Consider the following 16,067-nt stretch of genomic DNA (forward strand, 5'->3'; position numbering starts at 1 on the left):
AAGCTTTTGGGGTAATCCTCCATCAATTTTAGGAGCATAGAGGGGTCCCAAGACCATAAAATCTGAGATGGCTGCCTGAGTGTGTTTATATTTGTCTCTCCTAAAATGTGGCTCTTATAACTGAACACATTCTCCAGATGGGGCCTGACTCTTACTTCAAGGAGTGAAAAGACATCAGTGGTAATATAATTAACCTAAAAGCATTTCCCTTGCATTGAAGTTAACCTGATATAATGATGATAAATCCTTCCCCCAGCATAGAGAGAGGCATTATTGACTTCGAGGTCCTCTGTCAATGAAGACATTTCTCCCGAGCGGGGGGGGGGGGTACTCGTGGCCCCGCTGCTATTGTACTAATTTTTTTCTGACTGTTTCAAATCAGAAAAGCTCTGGTGATTGGGGTTTTCTGTCTGCAGGAGGGAAATGTTCAGAGCTTTTAAATATTGTAGAAATACTGTCCTTGGTTAAAAAGAGAGACAGAGAAAGAGGGATATAGAGACAGAGAGAGAAAGAGACAGAGATAGAAAGAGACAGAGAGATGGAGAGAGACAGAGAGACACAGAAATAGAGAAAAACAGAGAGAGAGAGAGAGAGAGAGAGAGAGAGAGAGAGAGAGAGAGAGAGACAGAGACAGAGAGAGAGAGACAAAGAGGATATTAAGCTGGTCCCCACCTTCATTGGATTCATTTTTACTTCATTGAAATGTAACCCTCTTCTGTCGTGCTGTAATGACCCTGGATAAATCTCTTTAGCTCTCGAAGTAGCTAACAGAGTTCTGGATTTGGAGCCAGGAAGACCAGAGTTCAAATCCCTCCTTAAACTCTATTCTGTGATCCTGGGAAAGTCATTTCAGCCTCAGTTTCCTTATCTGTAAATGGGGGGATAATAATAATAATACTAACTCATAAAGGTCATTGAAAGCTACATGGTGTAGTGGTTAGAGAGATGAGACTTGGGATGGGAGTTGGGAAGACCTGAGTTCAAATCCCGTTTCAGATACTTATTAGTTGTGTGATAATGGGCTAAGTCACTTAATCTCTCTCAGCCTCAGTTTCCTCAGCTGTAAAATAGGGACAATAATAGCAGCTACCTTACAGGCTTGTTGTAAGCATAAAATAAGGTAACCTTATAAAGTCCTTTGCAAACAGTAAAATTCAATATAAATGCAGGCTTTAGCTACATATTTGTAGCACTTTAAGGGAGCAGCTATGCCGTGCAGTGGATAAAGCACTGGGACTAGAGTCAGGAAGACCTGAGTTCAAATCCAGCTTCAGACACTCACTACCTATGTGACCCTGGGCAAGTCACTTAGCCCTGTTTACCTCAGTTCCCTCATCTGTAAAATGAGCTGAAGAAGGAAATGGTAAACCATTGCAGTAGCTTTGCCAAGAGAGCCCTAAATGGGGTCACAGAGAGTTGAACACGACTAAAAATGACCAAATGGCGAAAAAGGTTTGCAAAGGGCTTGTACATCTAATCCAATCCAAAAAACATTTGTTAAGTGCCTACTGTGCACCAGACACCATGCTAAGTGCTGGGGATATAATTATTAAAAAGAAAGACAGTCTCTGCCCTTGAGGAGCTTACAATCTAAAGGGGAAGACAACTCACAAACAGAGGAAAGCAGGGTTAAGGGATGAACTAGAGAGGGATGGTGTGCACCCAGCACTGAAGTATCTCATTTGATGGAACTGAAACCAGGCAGGGCAAAGTGGAATGAGATTAACATAGGTTATCATTGAGATGATACATGTAAAACACTTTGAAAATCTTCAAATGTCATATAAATTTTAGCTAATTTCCCAGGTCACACAGATAGTAAATGAGAGAACTTGAACCCCAGTCTTCTGACACCATGATGTGTGCTCTTCCTACTAAGCTAGGCCCCTACAGAAGATGATGACAATCCTACCTTCAAGAAACTCGTAGACAGAGGAGCCCAATTTCACACTTAGGAAATGATTACATGATGATTTCTGAGAGTACTTAAGGAAAACCAGTGTCATAGACAAAAAATGCTCCAGGAGATCAGAGAAAGGAGGAATCACTGTGGGTTTGGGGTTGTTGTTTATCTTTCAGTCTTGAAGAGGAACTCGGCATCAGGAAGGTGATGCCATCACTTGCTAATGAATTGGATTTAAGTGAGGGAGTGCTGTGCAAAGTCACCAGCCTCATTTTTTCCTCTGGAGCCATGATTAAGGTGACTGGAGATGGCCCCAGGGGTTGGGGTAAGTAGGGGGGATAGTTAAAGAAGGGGGGATATTTAAAGAAAGTAGCCCACTCCAGGAGGACCTGGGGAGGAGACTGGACTCAAGGACATCAGAACTAGACCCTGCAGAGATCAGTGTGGAGAGCTCTCGCCCAACAAGAGGGATGGGTAGGGAGAGGTGTTGCTATAAGATCAGTGAAGGGCAAAGGTTGTCTCGCTTTTCAAAAAAGGAATGAGTGTTGTCTGCACACACACAATCAGCTGGGGTGGGTTGACCTCCATTCCTGGCAAGATTCAAGGATGTATTTTTCTAGGAAGGCTTAGGAACATCTAGAAAGGAAAGAAAGGCACACTGAGAGCCATCTTGCTTTTATTAGGAGTAGGTCATTGCATGCTAACCATTGTATCTTTTCTGACAGGTGGGCCAGGAGCATAGATCTGGAGAACATAGCGGGGTTGTCTAAGTGTTAGTGAACATGGAAGAAAGAAGGCCTCTCATGCTTTTCTTATGACCAAGAAGAAGAGATGGGTTTAGAACTGATTGAATAGCACTGGAAGGGACCTTAGAGACAGGCCATAGAGTCCAGCCCCCTCATTTTACAGATGAGGAAACTGAGGCCTAGATGGGTAAAGTTGCTTGCCCAGGGTCATGCAGCTGGTGCATAGATGATCTGAATTAAAGTGTGGTAATTAGTAGTTCAATGTCTATTTAGATAGAGCTCTCCAATAATAATAATAGCTAACATTTTTATGCCATTTTAAAGTTTCTAAAGAACTTTACAAATACCTCATTTTATCCTCATAATGATCCTGGGAGGTAGGTGTTGTAATTATCCCTATTTCACAGATGGGAAAACTGAGGCAGAAGTCCAGTGTACCCAGGGTCACAGAGCTATATCTGAGACCAGTCAAATCTTCTGGACTCCAACTGAAACTTCTATCTGCTGTGCCACCTAGATGCCATATTCTCTAGCAGTATATGTGTATGTATATGTATATGTGTATGTATATGTATATGTATATGTATATGTATATGTATATGTATATGTATATGTATATGTATATGTATATGTATATGTATATGTATATGTATATGTATATGTATATGTATATGTATATGTATATGTATATGTATATGTATATGTATATATATACACACATACACACATATACATATATGAATACATGTGTGTGTATATGTATGTATTTTTTTCTGGAACAATTATTTATGAGTTTGGAGAACTCAGTGCTATTGAAAGCTTGGTATGGAGAGGGCTCTGGACTTGGAATCAGGAAGGTGATGCAAATCCCTAGGTGCAAATCCCTCTTCAGACATTTACTAGCTGTGTGACCCTGGACAAGTCACTTAAAGTTCTCTGTGCCTCAATTATCCTCATCTATAAAGTCAATCAGTCAGTCTGTTGATAAGCATTTATTAAGTGCCTACTATATGGCAGGCACTGTGCTAAGTTCTGAGCATACAGCAAAAGGCAAAAGATAATCCCTGCCCTGGAGGAGCTCATGATCGAGGGGGGTAGACAATATGCAAGCAAATACATACAAACAAGACAGCTATAGCTATATCGGACCAATAGCAGATAATAAACAGAAAAAGGGCTCTCTTTGGGGAGAGGGGGCAGAGGGTGTCAGCCTGTTCTGAGCCTCTTGCTCCCAAGCAGCTAATTGAAGGAACACTGATTTAGAGCTGGTCCACTGAGTCCAACCCCTTCATTTTATAGACGAGGAAACTCAGCTACAGCGAGATAAAATGACTTTCACGGGATTGAGCAGTTAGTATCTGAGGCAACATTTGAACTTAGCTCTTCCTGACTCAAGGTCCAGTGCGTCATCCATGCTGCCATCCCAAGGGGAAGTCTTTCTGGGGCAGAATCCTACCTGAGAAATGCAAGCAGTCTCAGAGCCTTTCTCTGGGGGAGACTTCTTTCTCCAAAGAGAGTTGATTCGACTCTGGGAGGCCTTGCAGTAACTTAGCTCACACATTTCTCCCCATGGGCAAACAGCCAGGGCAAAACAGAGATTTCTCCTGAGAGAGGGAGGAGAGCTCTCTGGCTCCCTGCTTGGAAACCCTCAGACTGTCGGAAGATGTGAGTCCTCAGGGCCTTCCCTGCCGGGCCTGTCCCAGCCCTGCTGCGTCCCTGAAAAGCCAGATTTGTTCTGTCTCCTTAACAGCAACTGTCTGAAGTTGGGAAAGCTCATCTGCTGTGACACCCCCTCCTCCTCAGTTTCCTGGTTCTGCTTCCTCACCTTCGTTCTACTTGATGCACCTTCCAAGTCTCCAATGGCTTACAGAAATGAGTTCCCCATTCCTTGTAGAATGAAGTCTAAACTCCGTGCTCTGGTATTCATGGAAACATGGTTAAGGGAAAAGAATGTTAAGTTGGGAATTAGAGGGCCTGAGTTCAAATCCTGGCTGCTAGCTATGTGACCTAAGATAAGACACTTGCAGACACAAAGGTAAAAGACAGTGTCTTCCCTCGACGAGCTGACAGTCTAATGGGGTGGGGGGGAAGATGCAAGCAACTATTTCCAAATGAGCTACAGACAGGAAAAATTGGAGATGAGAAACACAGTCAAAAAAAGGCCTGAATTCAAACCCTGCTTCTGGCCCATACTGTCTGTGTGACCCTAGAGAACTCACTTAATTTCTCAATGCCCCAAGAAACTTTGAAAGACTCTAAGTGGTAAAACAGTTGAGATCTACATTTGGTGGAGGGAGTTGCCTCACCTGGAGTTCCTATCCAGACACAATCCCGGCTGTAGACCTAGTGTCCTAAGGAAGCAGCCTCTTTCTTGCCAGGGTCAGGGAGGGAGGAAGCATCAAGGAGCCCTCCAAAGCCCTAGATGACCTTTGGGAAGGAAGACAGAAAGAGCCGCGAGTGACTTTCCAGGCCCTCGGTCGCATTCTGTGAAATCAGCTTCCTAAGAATGACACCCACACAGATGTCCATGGCAGACAGGGCTGGGCTGTTGTCATGACAGCAGCCTTGTGTCTGCCAACTTCTTTCAACCAGATGCCACTCCTGGGCTCCCCGCCACCCTCCCTCTGGTCCCCCCCTCCCCCTCTAACAGGCTCTAAGAGCTGGGTGTCAGGAAAGTGTGGCCAAAGCCTGTTCAGCCACTAGGGGAACGGACTCTTCTTTCCTGCTCTTGGGATGCAGCCTCTCCATCCCTCTGCTGGGCTCCCTGGGAGCAAGCCAGTCCCCTCTCAGCTGGCCTCCCTCTCCCTTTTTTCTCCTCTCCCTCTGCGTTTGGGGAAAGGGGCCCCTGGATAATTTCTGGGCCATTGTACCCTGGTGGCAGCTTGAAAATTTATCACCCAAGAAACATCTTCTGGTTCAAAGTGCACATCCGTTCTGTTAATGGTCCACAATCTTTCCCCCCGGGAGGAAATGGAGAGAAAGGAGACATTATTGCCACCAGACTGAGCCAACCAGAATTAACATAACAATATCTCCCCCACCAAGAGATGCTGAGTCCATCCAGAAAACAAATGGGCCTTCCCTTTCCCCTGGCCAGGAGGAAGCATGCTGGGGCCTCTCACCTCTCCTTTCCTGTTTTGTCTCCAGAGAGGGGATGGGCTTGGGGGTAGGGGGAAGGGAGCCAGGACTAGAATTCTAGGCCCCCATCTCTCCTTTCTGGCCCCTTTCCACCCCACTTAGCCCCCAGCCTCAAATAGCTGAAGAGCCGCCATGCAGAAGAGCAATTAGATTGAATCCCTGTAGGTTGCAGTTCTAGAGGACAGATGTGGGAGACAGAGACGGGCATTGCAGAGAAGCAGAGTGGAGCTCAATATTGGTAAAAGCATATCGACGAGTCAATCTGTTCCAGAGTGAAACGGGAGGTCTCCAGAGGTACTGGGTTCTCTCTCCCTGGAGGAGTTCCAACGTATACGTGGTTGTCTTCCCTCATAGAATGAAAGCATCCCTGCCACCTAGGCTAGTGCCTAGTGCACAGTAGATGCTTAATAAGTGTTAGTGGATTTATTGGTTCTTTGGTGGGGCTGATTACTTGCCCAGTATTGTGGCCTAGGAGATACAGGAGATGTGGAATCAGGAAGGCTTGGGTTCAAATACCTCCTCAGAGAATTACTAGCTGGGCAAATCATTTTTTGAGACAACCTGGCACAATGGATAAAATATTGGATTGAAGGTGGTAAGATCTAGGTTCGACATATTCACCCTACCCTACGGCACATGGCTCTCAACAGGGTTGGGAGTGGGGAGTGCATGTCCAGGAGTTCTTAGCTTGAGGTCCATGAACTTTAAAAATATGTTTTTTGATCTTTGTATTTCATTGTGATTGGTTTCCTTTATAATCCTGTGTATTTTACTTAATGTATTTAAAAATTTCATTCTGAAAAGGACCTCATAGATTTCATGATCCATGACCTTAAATAGATTAAGAACCCCTGATTTAAACTGAGAACCCAAGACAGAGAAATCCTTAATCAAAAGGAATGAATACCTAATGGTAGGACTTGAGACATCTGCAGGGGAGAGATTTTTGAGGTAAATATTTACTCCTCCTGTGCTGAGGGCTGTTTATTTCTGACCACTCTAGTTAAGGTGGGACTTTCTCCCATGAAGCAGATACAAGTTGGACTGCAGTAGAGAATACTCCTAGGACTATTCCTAATAGTAACAGTAATAATAATTAGTAGTAATTAGTAAGATCATTATTAATAATATTAATTATTGATATTGATAATAATCTCATGGTACAGAGGTGACCTTGTATTCATTTATTTTTATAGTATTTTATTTTTCTAAATACATGTAAAGACAAATTTTAACATTCATTTAAATATTTTGAGCTCCAAATTTTCTCCTTTCCTCCCCTTACTTTTCCCTTCCTTAAGATGGTAATCAATTTGATGTAGGTTATATATGTGAAATCATGTAAAACATATTTCTATATTATTCATGTTGTGTCATTCCAATTTTTTTTTAGTATATGTGCTGCCGAAGCGAGCACTATTATTCACGTTGTGAAAGAAGAAACAGACCAAAAGAAAAAACCATGAAAAAAATAAAGTAAGTGAAAAATAGTATGCTTCGATCTGCATTCAGACTCCATCAGTTCTTTTTGTGGACGTGGATAGTATTTTATTTCATGAGTCCTTTGGAATTGTCTTGGATCGTTGCATTGCTGGGAATAGCTAAACCATTCCTGGTTGATCATCATTACAATGTTGCTGTTATAGTGTACAATGTTCTCCTGGTTCTGCTCTCTTCACTCAGCATGAGTTCATGTAAGTCTTTCCAGGTTTTTCTGAAGTCTGCCTGCTCATCATTTCTTATAGCACAATAGTATTCCATTACATTCATATACCACAGCTTGTTCAGCCATTCCCTAATTGATGGGCATCGTCTTAATTTCCAATTCTTTGCCACCACAAAAAGAGCTGCTATGAATATTTTTGTACAAGTTGGTCATTTTCTTTTTTTTCTGTCTTTGGGATACAGACCTACTAGTGGTATTTCTGGATCAAAGGGTAAGCACAGTTTGATTGCTCTTTGGGCATAGTTCCAAATTCTGCTCCAGAATGATTGGATCCGTTCACAACTCTATCCCCTCCAACATTTATCATTTTCCTTTTCTGTCGTGTTAGCCAATCTGATAGGTGTGAGGTTGTTTTGATTTACATTTCTCTAATCAATAGTGATTTAGAGCATGGCCTTGTGTTTATTAAAGACCATGCCAGCTGCTGGCATGATCTGGGAGGTTTTACAAAGCCAAAAAGGCTTTAAGACCAATCCCAGGGATATGTCCATAATCCAAGACCAGCCAGGCTAAGGTCAGCAATCTCACTACTGAGATTCCAAACAATGGCACTTTTCAGTTTTAGCAACCCATGAAGGTCATCTGCCAAAGCAGTTCCATGAAGGGAAGGCGCCATGATGCTAAGTATAATGGAACATGATTTAAGATTGGCTGAGAGACTTCTGAGCTAGATAAGGTAGAGATATTTTGGAAGAGTTCAAGATAGATGGGTCTAGAAAGGCAAGTACAAAAAAAAATAAGTGCCTTTGATTTAAGCTGAATAGGGAAATGCTTAAGCAAAGAAATTGATAATGGTTGGACTTCAGATACCCACAAAGGAGATCTCCTGGGAGCCAAGACATACAGCAAAGCCAGTTTCCAACATGTTCCTTCATTCCCAGTGCCTGAAACCTCAAAGACTGCTAAAAGCAGATTCTCCTGTCTGATCCCCCCACTCCATCAAGATTGTTCTCTATCCTTGGTTGAGCCAAGATCTTATCTCACTCCCAGTCAAACTCATGTATTCTCCTGTGTTCCATTGTTTACTCTAATCAGTATAATTTCCCCAATTTCTGTTTCCTGTTTACTTTTGATAAAAAGGTTTACCAGTGATTCATGATTGTGTTTTGTGTAACCAGAGTTTGATTGGAGGAAGTTAAGCTAGTGAAAGTAAGTTAAATGTTACCCTCCTCTTAAGAATGGGAAATGTCCTTTATTCTAGATCATAGCTGTTTGGAGCTGTAATGCATATTTTTTGTTGTTGAGTTATTTCAGTCATGTCCAACTCCTTGTGACCTTCTTTGGGGTTTTCTTGGCAGATTTACTGGAGTGGTTTGCCGTTTCCTTCTCTGACTCATTTTACAGATGAGGAAATTAAGGCATATAGGTTAAGTGACTCATCCAGGGTCACACAGCTGGCAAGTGTCTGAAGCCAGATTTAATTCCAAAAGATGAGTCTTCCTCACTCTAGGCCTAACACTCTATCAGGGATGGGGAATCTGAGTCCTCGAGGCCACATGTGGCCTTCTAGATCCTTGGGTGTGGCCTTTTGACTGAGTCCAAGTTCTACAGAACAAATCCTTTTCTTAAGGGGATTTGTTCTGGGAAGTTTGGAGTCAGTCAAAGGGCGGCACTTGAGGACCTAGAGGGCCACATGTGGCCTCGAGGCTGCAGGCTCCTCACCCTTGCATTCACTATACCACCTAGCTGCACAATATAGATATAATGCCTGTTATAGATTTAATTCTAGCCCAACACCTCTCTTGGAGATAGGAGAGTGAAGGAGAAAGCTGCCAGCCTAGACCTCCTTTTTGTCCCCACAAAGACAAAAGTCATAGTCTCCCTTGGAAGTGGGATGGGCTATATCCCAAATCAGATCTTTATCTGGCCATGCCACATATGGAAATTTAAATTAGAGACCAGCAAGCCACATGTATTATATGGGGGAGCTTGTCCATAGGAGTATTTCTTACTAATTTTCTTAATCATGTCCTTTGCAAGAATTTTCTCTTCCTTTTAAAAAAAATTTAAGGAATTGGACATTTTTAGTGGTATTTCTGAGGCTGAGTGTATTTTTCCTCAGGCTTTCTCATCATCCTTTCTGAAAGCTGGTAAATGACCATCAGCTCATACTTTGGATTTGAAGTGACTCCTTTGCCCTAGGCTTTCCATTTTAAGAGGTCCATTGTTTAGGGAGCTGGGGTTGCTTTCATCTCTGCTGGCCTTACATTTTTTATTTGACTTTTTCCCCTTCCTTTCTGGCTTCGTATTTTAAATTGGAATGCTCTTTGCTTTTCTGTGTGGCAGGTACATTTTTTTTCCCCTGAAAGAATGATTTTGAAAAACAGGGTTATTTTTTTCAGCCTTTTGAAAAAAGAAAGTGTCTGGGATTCAACTTTTCTTCAAGACAATTGCGAATCCTGTCAGTATTTTTTTTTGTCCTTAATTTCATACACATACACACAGTGTGTGTGTGTATATACACTCTGTGTGTGTGTGTGTGTGTGTGTGTGGATACACACACTTTTATATATAATTCTATACACACATATAGGACAGACACACATATACTACACACAAGTATGTGTGTATGCATATATACACATATGCATAATATATAAAAATATGCATATGGACACACATACATACATATATGGGCAGCTGGGTGGTAGAGTGGATAGAATACCAGCCTGGAGTCAGGAAGACTCATCTTTCTAAGTTCAAATCTGACCTCAGACACCTACTACCTGTGTAACCTTGGGCAAGTCACTTCACCCCGTGTGCCTCAGTTTCCTGATTCATAAAATGAGCTGGAGAAGGAAATGGCAAACCACTCCAGTATCTCTGCCAAGAAAACCCCAAATAGGGTCATGCAGAGTAAGACAACTGAAATGACTTAACAACAACAACAAATGTTATCTCAATTTTATTCTCACCATAAACCTGGGAAGTAGGTGATATTATTATCCCCATTTTACAGATGAAGAAACTGAGGCAGGCACCAGTTAAGGGACTTCCCTAGAGTTAAACAACCTGGAGGGGTAGTGGTTCTCATTTTTTTTGGAGGTTTCAAACAAAGGCTAGACAGCTAATTATCAAATATATTGTAAAGGAGTGATTTTCAAAATGTGGTCTAGGGACCAGAAGTCCCCAAGCAAGGTCTTTTATAGGGAGTCTGTGAGATCAAGACTTATGCTTTTCAGTCATTTCAGTTTTGCCCGATTCTTTGTGACCCCATTTGGGGTTTTCTTGGCAGAAATCCTGGAGTGGTTTGCCATTTCCTTCTCCAGCTCATTTTACAGATGAGGAAACTGAGGTAAACAGAGTGAAGTGACTTGCCCAAGATCACATAGCTGGGAAGTGTCTGAGGCCAGATTTGAACTCAGGAAGATAAGTCTTCCTGATTCTAGGCTGGCACTCTATCCGAGGTGCCACCTAGCTGCCCATATATGTATGTATATGTGCAAATATGCATATGTGTATATATGCATATAGGCATACTTATGTATGTGTCCTACATGTATCTGTGTGTGTATGTGTATGTGTATAGTATTACATTTTAAAAGAATATGTATACATTGCATATATTACATATATATACACAGGCAAATATGATAGACCCCTAAATTGGTGTATGTGTGAAATTAAGGACAAAACTAGAATGATTGAACAACAATATGTGTGTGCACGTGTGCACATGCGCATGTGAGCTCAGAAGAATAGTTTACCTTCCCATTCTGGAACTCACATTTTGTTTGCAGTTTTTTCCCCACAGTAAGAAGATTTTTTTTTGGACTTATAGATAATTTTTCTTCATTTCCTAATTCCATATTAGAGTCGTTTCTCAGTGATTATTCCAGCAAAGCCCTATTTATTTTCAATATTTTTCCCTTTTATATTTCTTTTATTTGTATTCATATCATATTTATTTATATTTCTTTTGTTTCCTGGGAGCATAAAGAACTTACCCAAGTGACTTGGATTCACACTCTACGTGATGCTAGCATGAAAATATTGTCAGCCATTTGTCTGTTGCTGCATTTTCTTGATGTACTATGTGTTTATAAGCAAGTTTGAATGCCTGTTATATGCATAATTATTTGCTCTATATTGCTACAATTACAAGTCACTAGTCCTTTTTTCATGATTTGCATTCAGGTCTGTTGCTTTGATATTATATTATTTATGCATACTACACTAATTAGATGGGGTAATGTTTGCTGCAATAGTTCACATTTATTATGTGCATTAATATTTGAATATTGACATTGTCACATGTGGAACAATCTTTAAAAATGATAGGAATTGAACCAGTTGGATTTCAGCACTGTGAATGTGCAATTGAAAAACACAGAGATCTCCTGATATCAGGTTCAGACCTTAAATATAGAGATGTTTTAAGGACATTGTGTAAATGTGTAAAAGACATGGAAGAATATACAATTAAGGTTAAAGTGGGTGGTACAATTGGAGAAAGTTTTCTAACCCTAATTAAGAATGTCGACAGCAGATGCCTGTGTAAGAATTGGCATCGGGGAGCAATACCTGGGAGCTTTATGGAAATCCACTCTTTCAAAAAGAGCTAGGAGGAAAACAAGGGGTCATACCCGGCAAAGAAGACTTCCCCACAAAGACAGCAAATGTCACAATTAAATCCAGAAATACCACTTCATCAGTGAGTAAAGCTGAAGCCATACCCTTTATGGAAGACAGATACGATAGACCCCAAAGTTGGCATTTTCTGTAGATGTGGATTGTGTTTCCGAGGGCTTTTACTCTGAAAGAGAAGCTGGAATATCATTAAGCCTGACCACCTTGTTTTCCAAATGAGGAAACTGAGGCCCTAAGGGATGAGTGCCTTCCTCAAAGTCACATAGCTGCTAAGTGGCAGAGAAGGAATTTGAACCAATGTCTTCTGATGGGAGATTGAGTGTTTTCCCCATAATCTCACAGTTTCTGACCTGCCTCTGGAGAGGGCATAGCCACTCTGGCAAAGTGACAACCCTTCATGAGATTGAAGGACAATGATCTCCTATTGTGCTTGGCTCTCCAAGCTTCCAGGTGGTTTTTGGTTTTCACATCCATCCATCCATTTACTTATTCAGTAAGTTTTTATTAAGCACCTACTATGTGCCTGGTGGAATGTAAGCTCTCTGTTTCACTTTTGCCTTGATAATGTCAGTACTTAGCACTGTGCCTGGTACGTAGTGGGTGGGCATTTCTTAAATGCTTGCTGATTAATTGATTATCAGGTACTGTGCTAGGTACTCTGTATGCAAAGACAAAAAAACCACCACAAGCCAACCAACTCCTGTCCTCCAGAACTTATGGATGGCTTATTACAGAATACACAGAATAATTATATAATTATTGTATACATTCCATTAAGGGAAACACAACTATACACAAAGTTGGTGTTCAGTCATTTTCAGTCATGTCTGACTCTTCACGACCCCGTTTGGGGTTTTCTTGGCACAGTGGAGAGAATGCCGGGTGTGGAGTCAGGAAGACCTGAGTTTAAATCTGGCCTCAGATACTTAACTAGCTGTGTGACCCTGGGCAAGTCATTTAACCCTATTTGCCTTAGTTTCCTCCTCTGTCAAATAAGCTGGAGAAGGAAATGGCAAACCACTCTAGTTAGTATCTCTGCCAAGAAAACCCCAAATGGGATCATGCAGAGTCAGACTCCACTGAACACGAACAAATGTGCAAAGTAAATATATCTGATCTTGATTTGACCCAAATGAGACCAGATGGATTTACTCTGTAAACGTTTTATCTTCTTAGGGGTAGGTTATAATCCCATTTTACAGTTTAGGAATCTGAAATGTTGTGACTGACCTAAAGTTATATAGCTTGTAAGTGCTGGTGTCTGGGCTAAAACCTCAGTCTCTTATCTCCCAGATGAGGGCACTTTTCACTGCACCCAAGTGGCCTTTATAATGTACTAAACTGGTTATGGATAAAACATATTTGCCTATAAAATAGATTTTTTAAAAGTTTTATTGATGCTTTTTTTTTACACCACTATGACTTTCCAAAGCACATATATTCTTCCCAAGAACCCCCTCCCCCCAATAACTGAGGCCAAGCGCTGGGGGAAAGACTGGTCAATGAGAGCCCAATCCTTGGAGCATGCAAAGTACGGCTCATCTCCATACTGGATGGAGGCTTCTGAATTTGGTTCTGGAAATTCAAGAACCCTCCATGTAGATCCATGCAGAACATTCTGCCCATACTCTCTAGACAGAGTTCCCACTAGTCAGGGCCTCTCTCCACTTACATAAGAAAAAGCAGTTAAGTAAATCAAACCACAATAATTACCCTATCTTATAATGTATGTGACATTCCCCAACCCAGACTACCACCTTTTGTTCGTTCATTTGATAAACATTTATTAGGCACCTACTGTGTGCCAAGCACTGTACTAAGTGCTAGGGATACAAAAAGAGGCTGAAGACAGTCCTGCCCTCAAGAAGCTCACAGTCTAATGGGGAGACAACATGGGAATAAATATATACAAAGCAAGTTATATGCAGGACAAATAGGAAGGCACTAGAATTAAGAGCCGGGGAGGGCACTTCTCTTCAAATCCCAGTATAGCAGACCTAGTTAGTACTAGAGGCCATCTAGTCAAAACCCTTTATTTTACAGATGAGGATACTGAGACCCAGGGAGATGAAATTACACAACAACACGCAAAAGGGAGATTTGAACCCAGATCCTCTGAGTGCAGAGCCAGTACTCCTTCCAGTATACAACTGTTATGGATGATGGGGGTTATCTGGTCCAACCTTCTCCTTGTATGTATTGAAGTACTGAGGCCTCGAGTGGCAAAGTCATAGGTGATTACAGCGTTTCATTAGACCAGATTGCACAACACATTTATCCTAAATTCTGGTGTGCTTTCATGTCATTTCTTTCTTTCCATCATGGCGGCCCACATTGTACCCTTCATTCTGCTTCCTATTCACACAAAACACAGTTAATCTGTGTTCCAGTAAAACAGAGTTTTATTTTACTTTTGGCCTTTAGCCATCTCTCCACAAGGGCCAGCTTTATTCTTTTCTCTGTCAGTTCATCAATCAACAAGCTTTTATTAAGCACCTATCTTGTGCCAGTCATCCTCCCCCGAGCATGGATTCCTTGTCAGAGTTAGGAAATGGTGACTAGGAGAGACACAACCCACGTTCCAGGCCTCTCTTGTGAGAGGCTCTCAGTCTAAGAAAGGGAACGTTTTTTCCCTGGCTCAGCCTCTTCACAGACAGCCTGGGCTCTTTGCATCTTCAAAGTGCTACTCTGGTGCTGAATAATTAATTCTCGGTCTGTTCCTGGGAAAGAGGATGAATAAATGTACCTTTTAGAGGGTGACAAGGGCCTCTGGGGAACTGAGGGCTGTCAGCTTAGCAGAGGCTGGAGAGGGGGGCATACACAGGGGCTCTGTTTACTCACGGAGGCAATCTTTAAATTGGATCTAACTCCCTGCGTTTCACGAGTGAGTCTCTGGTGCCCCTTCAGAAATATGTCAACACAGGAATTGATGGCTCACTCCAGGACTGAACTCCCTCTCCTCCAGCCCAGCATGGATAGAAAGACCCTCCCTGAGTTTTCTGCTTCATACACAGGGCCCAGGGGCTTGAAGCAGCTCCCATGGTTCTATGGAGAAAGAACCATGGCTTATCGGAGAGGAGAGGCCTCAGAACGGGAGATGTCAGGGCTGGGAGGGGCCTTAGAACAGGAGATGTCAGGGCTGGGAGGGACCTTACTTAGAACAGGGCATGTCTGGTCTGTGAAGGGCCTTAGAACAGGAGATGTCAGGGCTGGGAGGAGCCTTAGAACAGAGAAGGTCAGAGCTGGGAGGGACCTTAGAACAGAGAAGGTCAGAGCTGGAAGGGACCTTACTTAGAACAGGGAGTGTCAAGGCTGAGAAGGGCCTTAGAAAAGGTGATGTCAGAGCTGGGAAGGGACCTTAGAACTGAGAAGGTCAGAGCTGGGAAGGACCTTACTTAGAACAAGGGATGTCAGGGCTGAGAGAGGCCTGAGAGCAGGAAATGGAGGAGGCCCCTCGGGTCATGCTAACTTAAAGTCTAATAAGGGATTTAAGAGAACAAAGCTCAAATAAACTTAGAACTAGGGAGCAAGAATGAATGAACCAGAAAGCATTTATTAAGCACTTACTACATGCCAGGAATTGGGGTTACAAATACGAAGACGAGGCAATCCTTAACTCCAAGGACCCACACAGGAGATAATAAGTCAAAGGGGGCAGAGACCAGGAAAGGGTGTGTGGCCTGGGAAGTCACACAGATGACGAATGTTAGTCAATTACCAGGCCCCCTTTTTCAGGAACGATGAATTTGAATTGATTTGATTTCAATTTCCATAGTAAGAAGGTTTGATGGGGGAAGTGTGAGGAGAAGATGGCAGGTTGAGAGCTTTCCTTCTACTTTGGACAGATCTAATTGTTAGGAAGAGCAGTTAAGGTGGCACCATAGTGCACAGAGCACCAAGCCTGGAGTCAGGAAGACTCCTCTCCCTGAGTTCAAATCTGGCCTCAGACACTTACTAGCTGTGT

Source organism: Phascolarctos cinereus, unplaced genomic scaffold, assembly GCF_003287225.1.
Source record: "Phascolarctos cinereus isolate Bilbo 61053 unplaced genomic scaffold, phaCin_HiC Scaffold_4;HRSCAF=312, whole genome shotgun sequence".
NCBI classification, from domain to species: Eukaryota; Metazoa; Chordata; class Mammalia; order Diprotodontia; family Phascolarctidae; genus Phascolarctos; species Phascolarctos cinereus.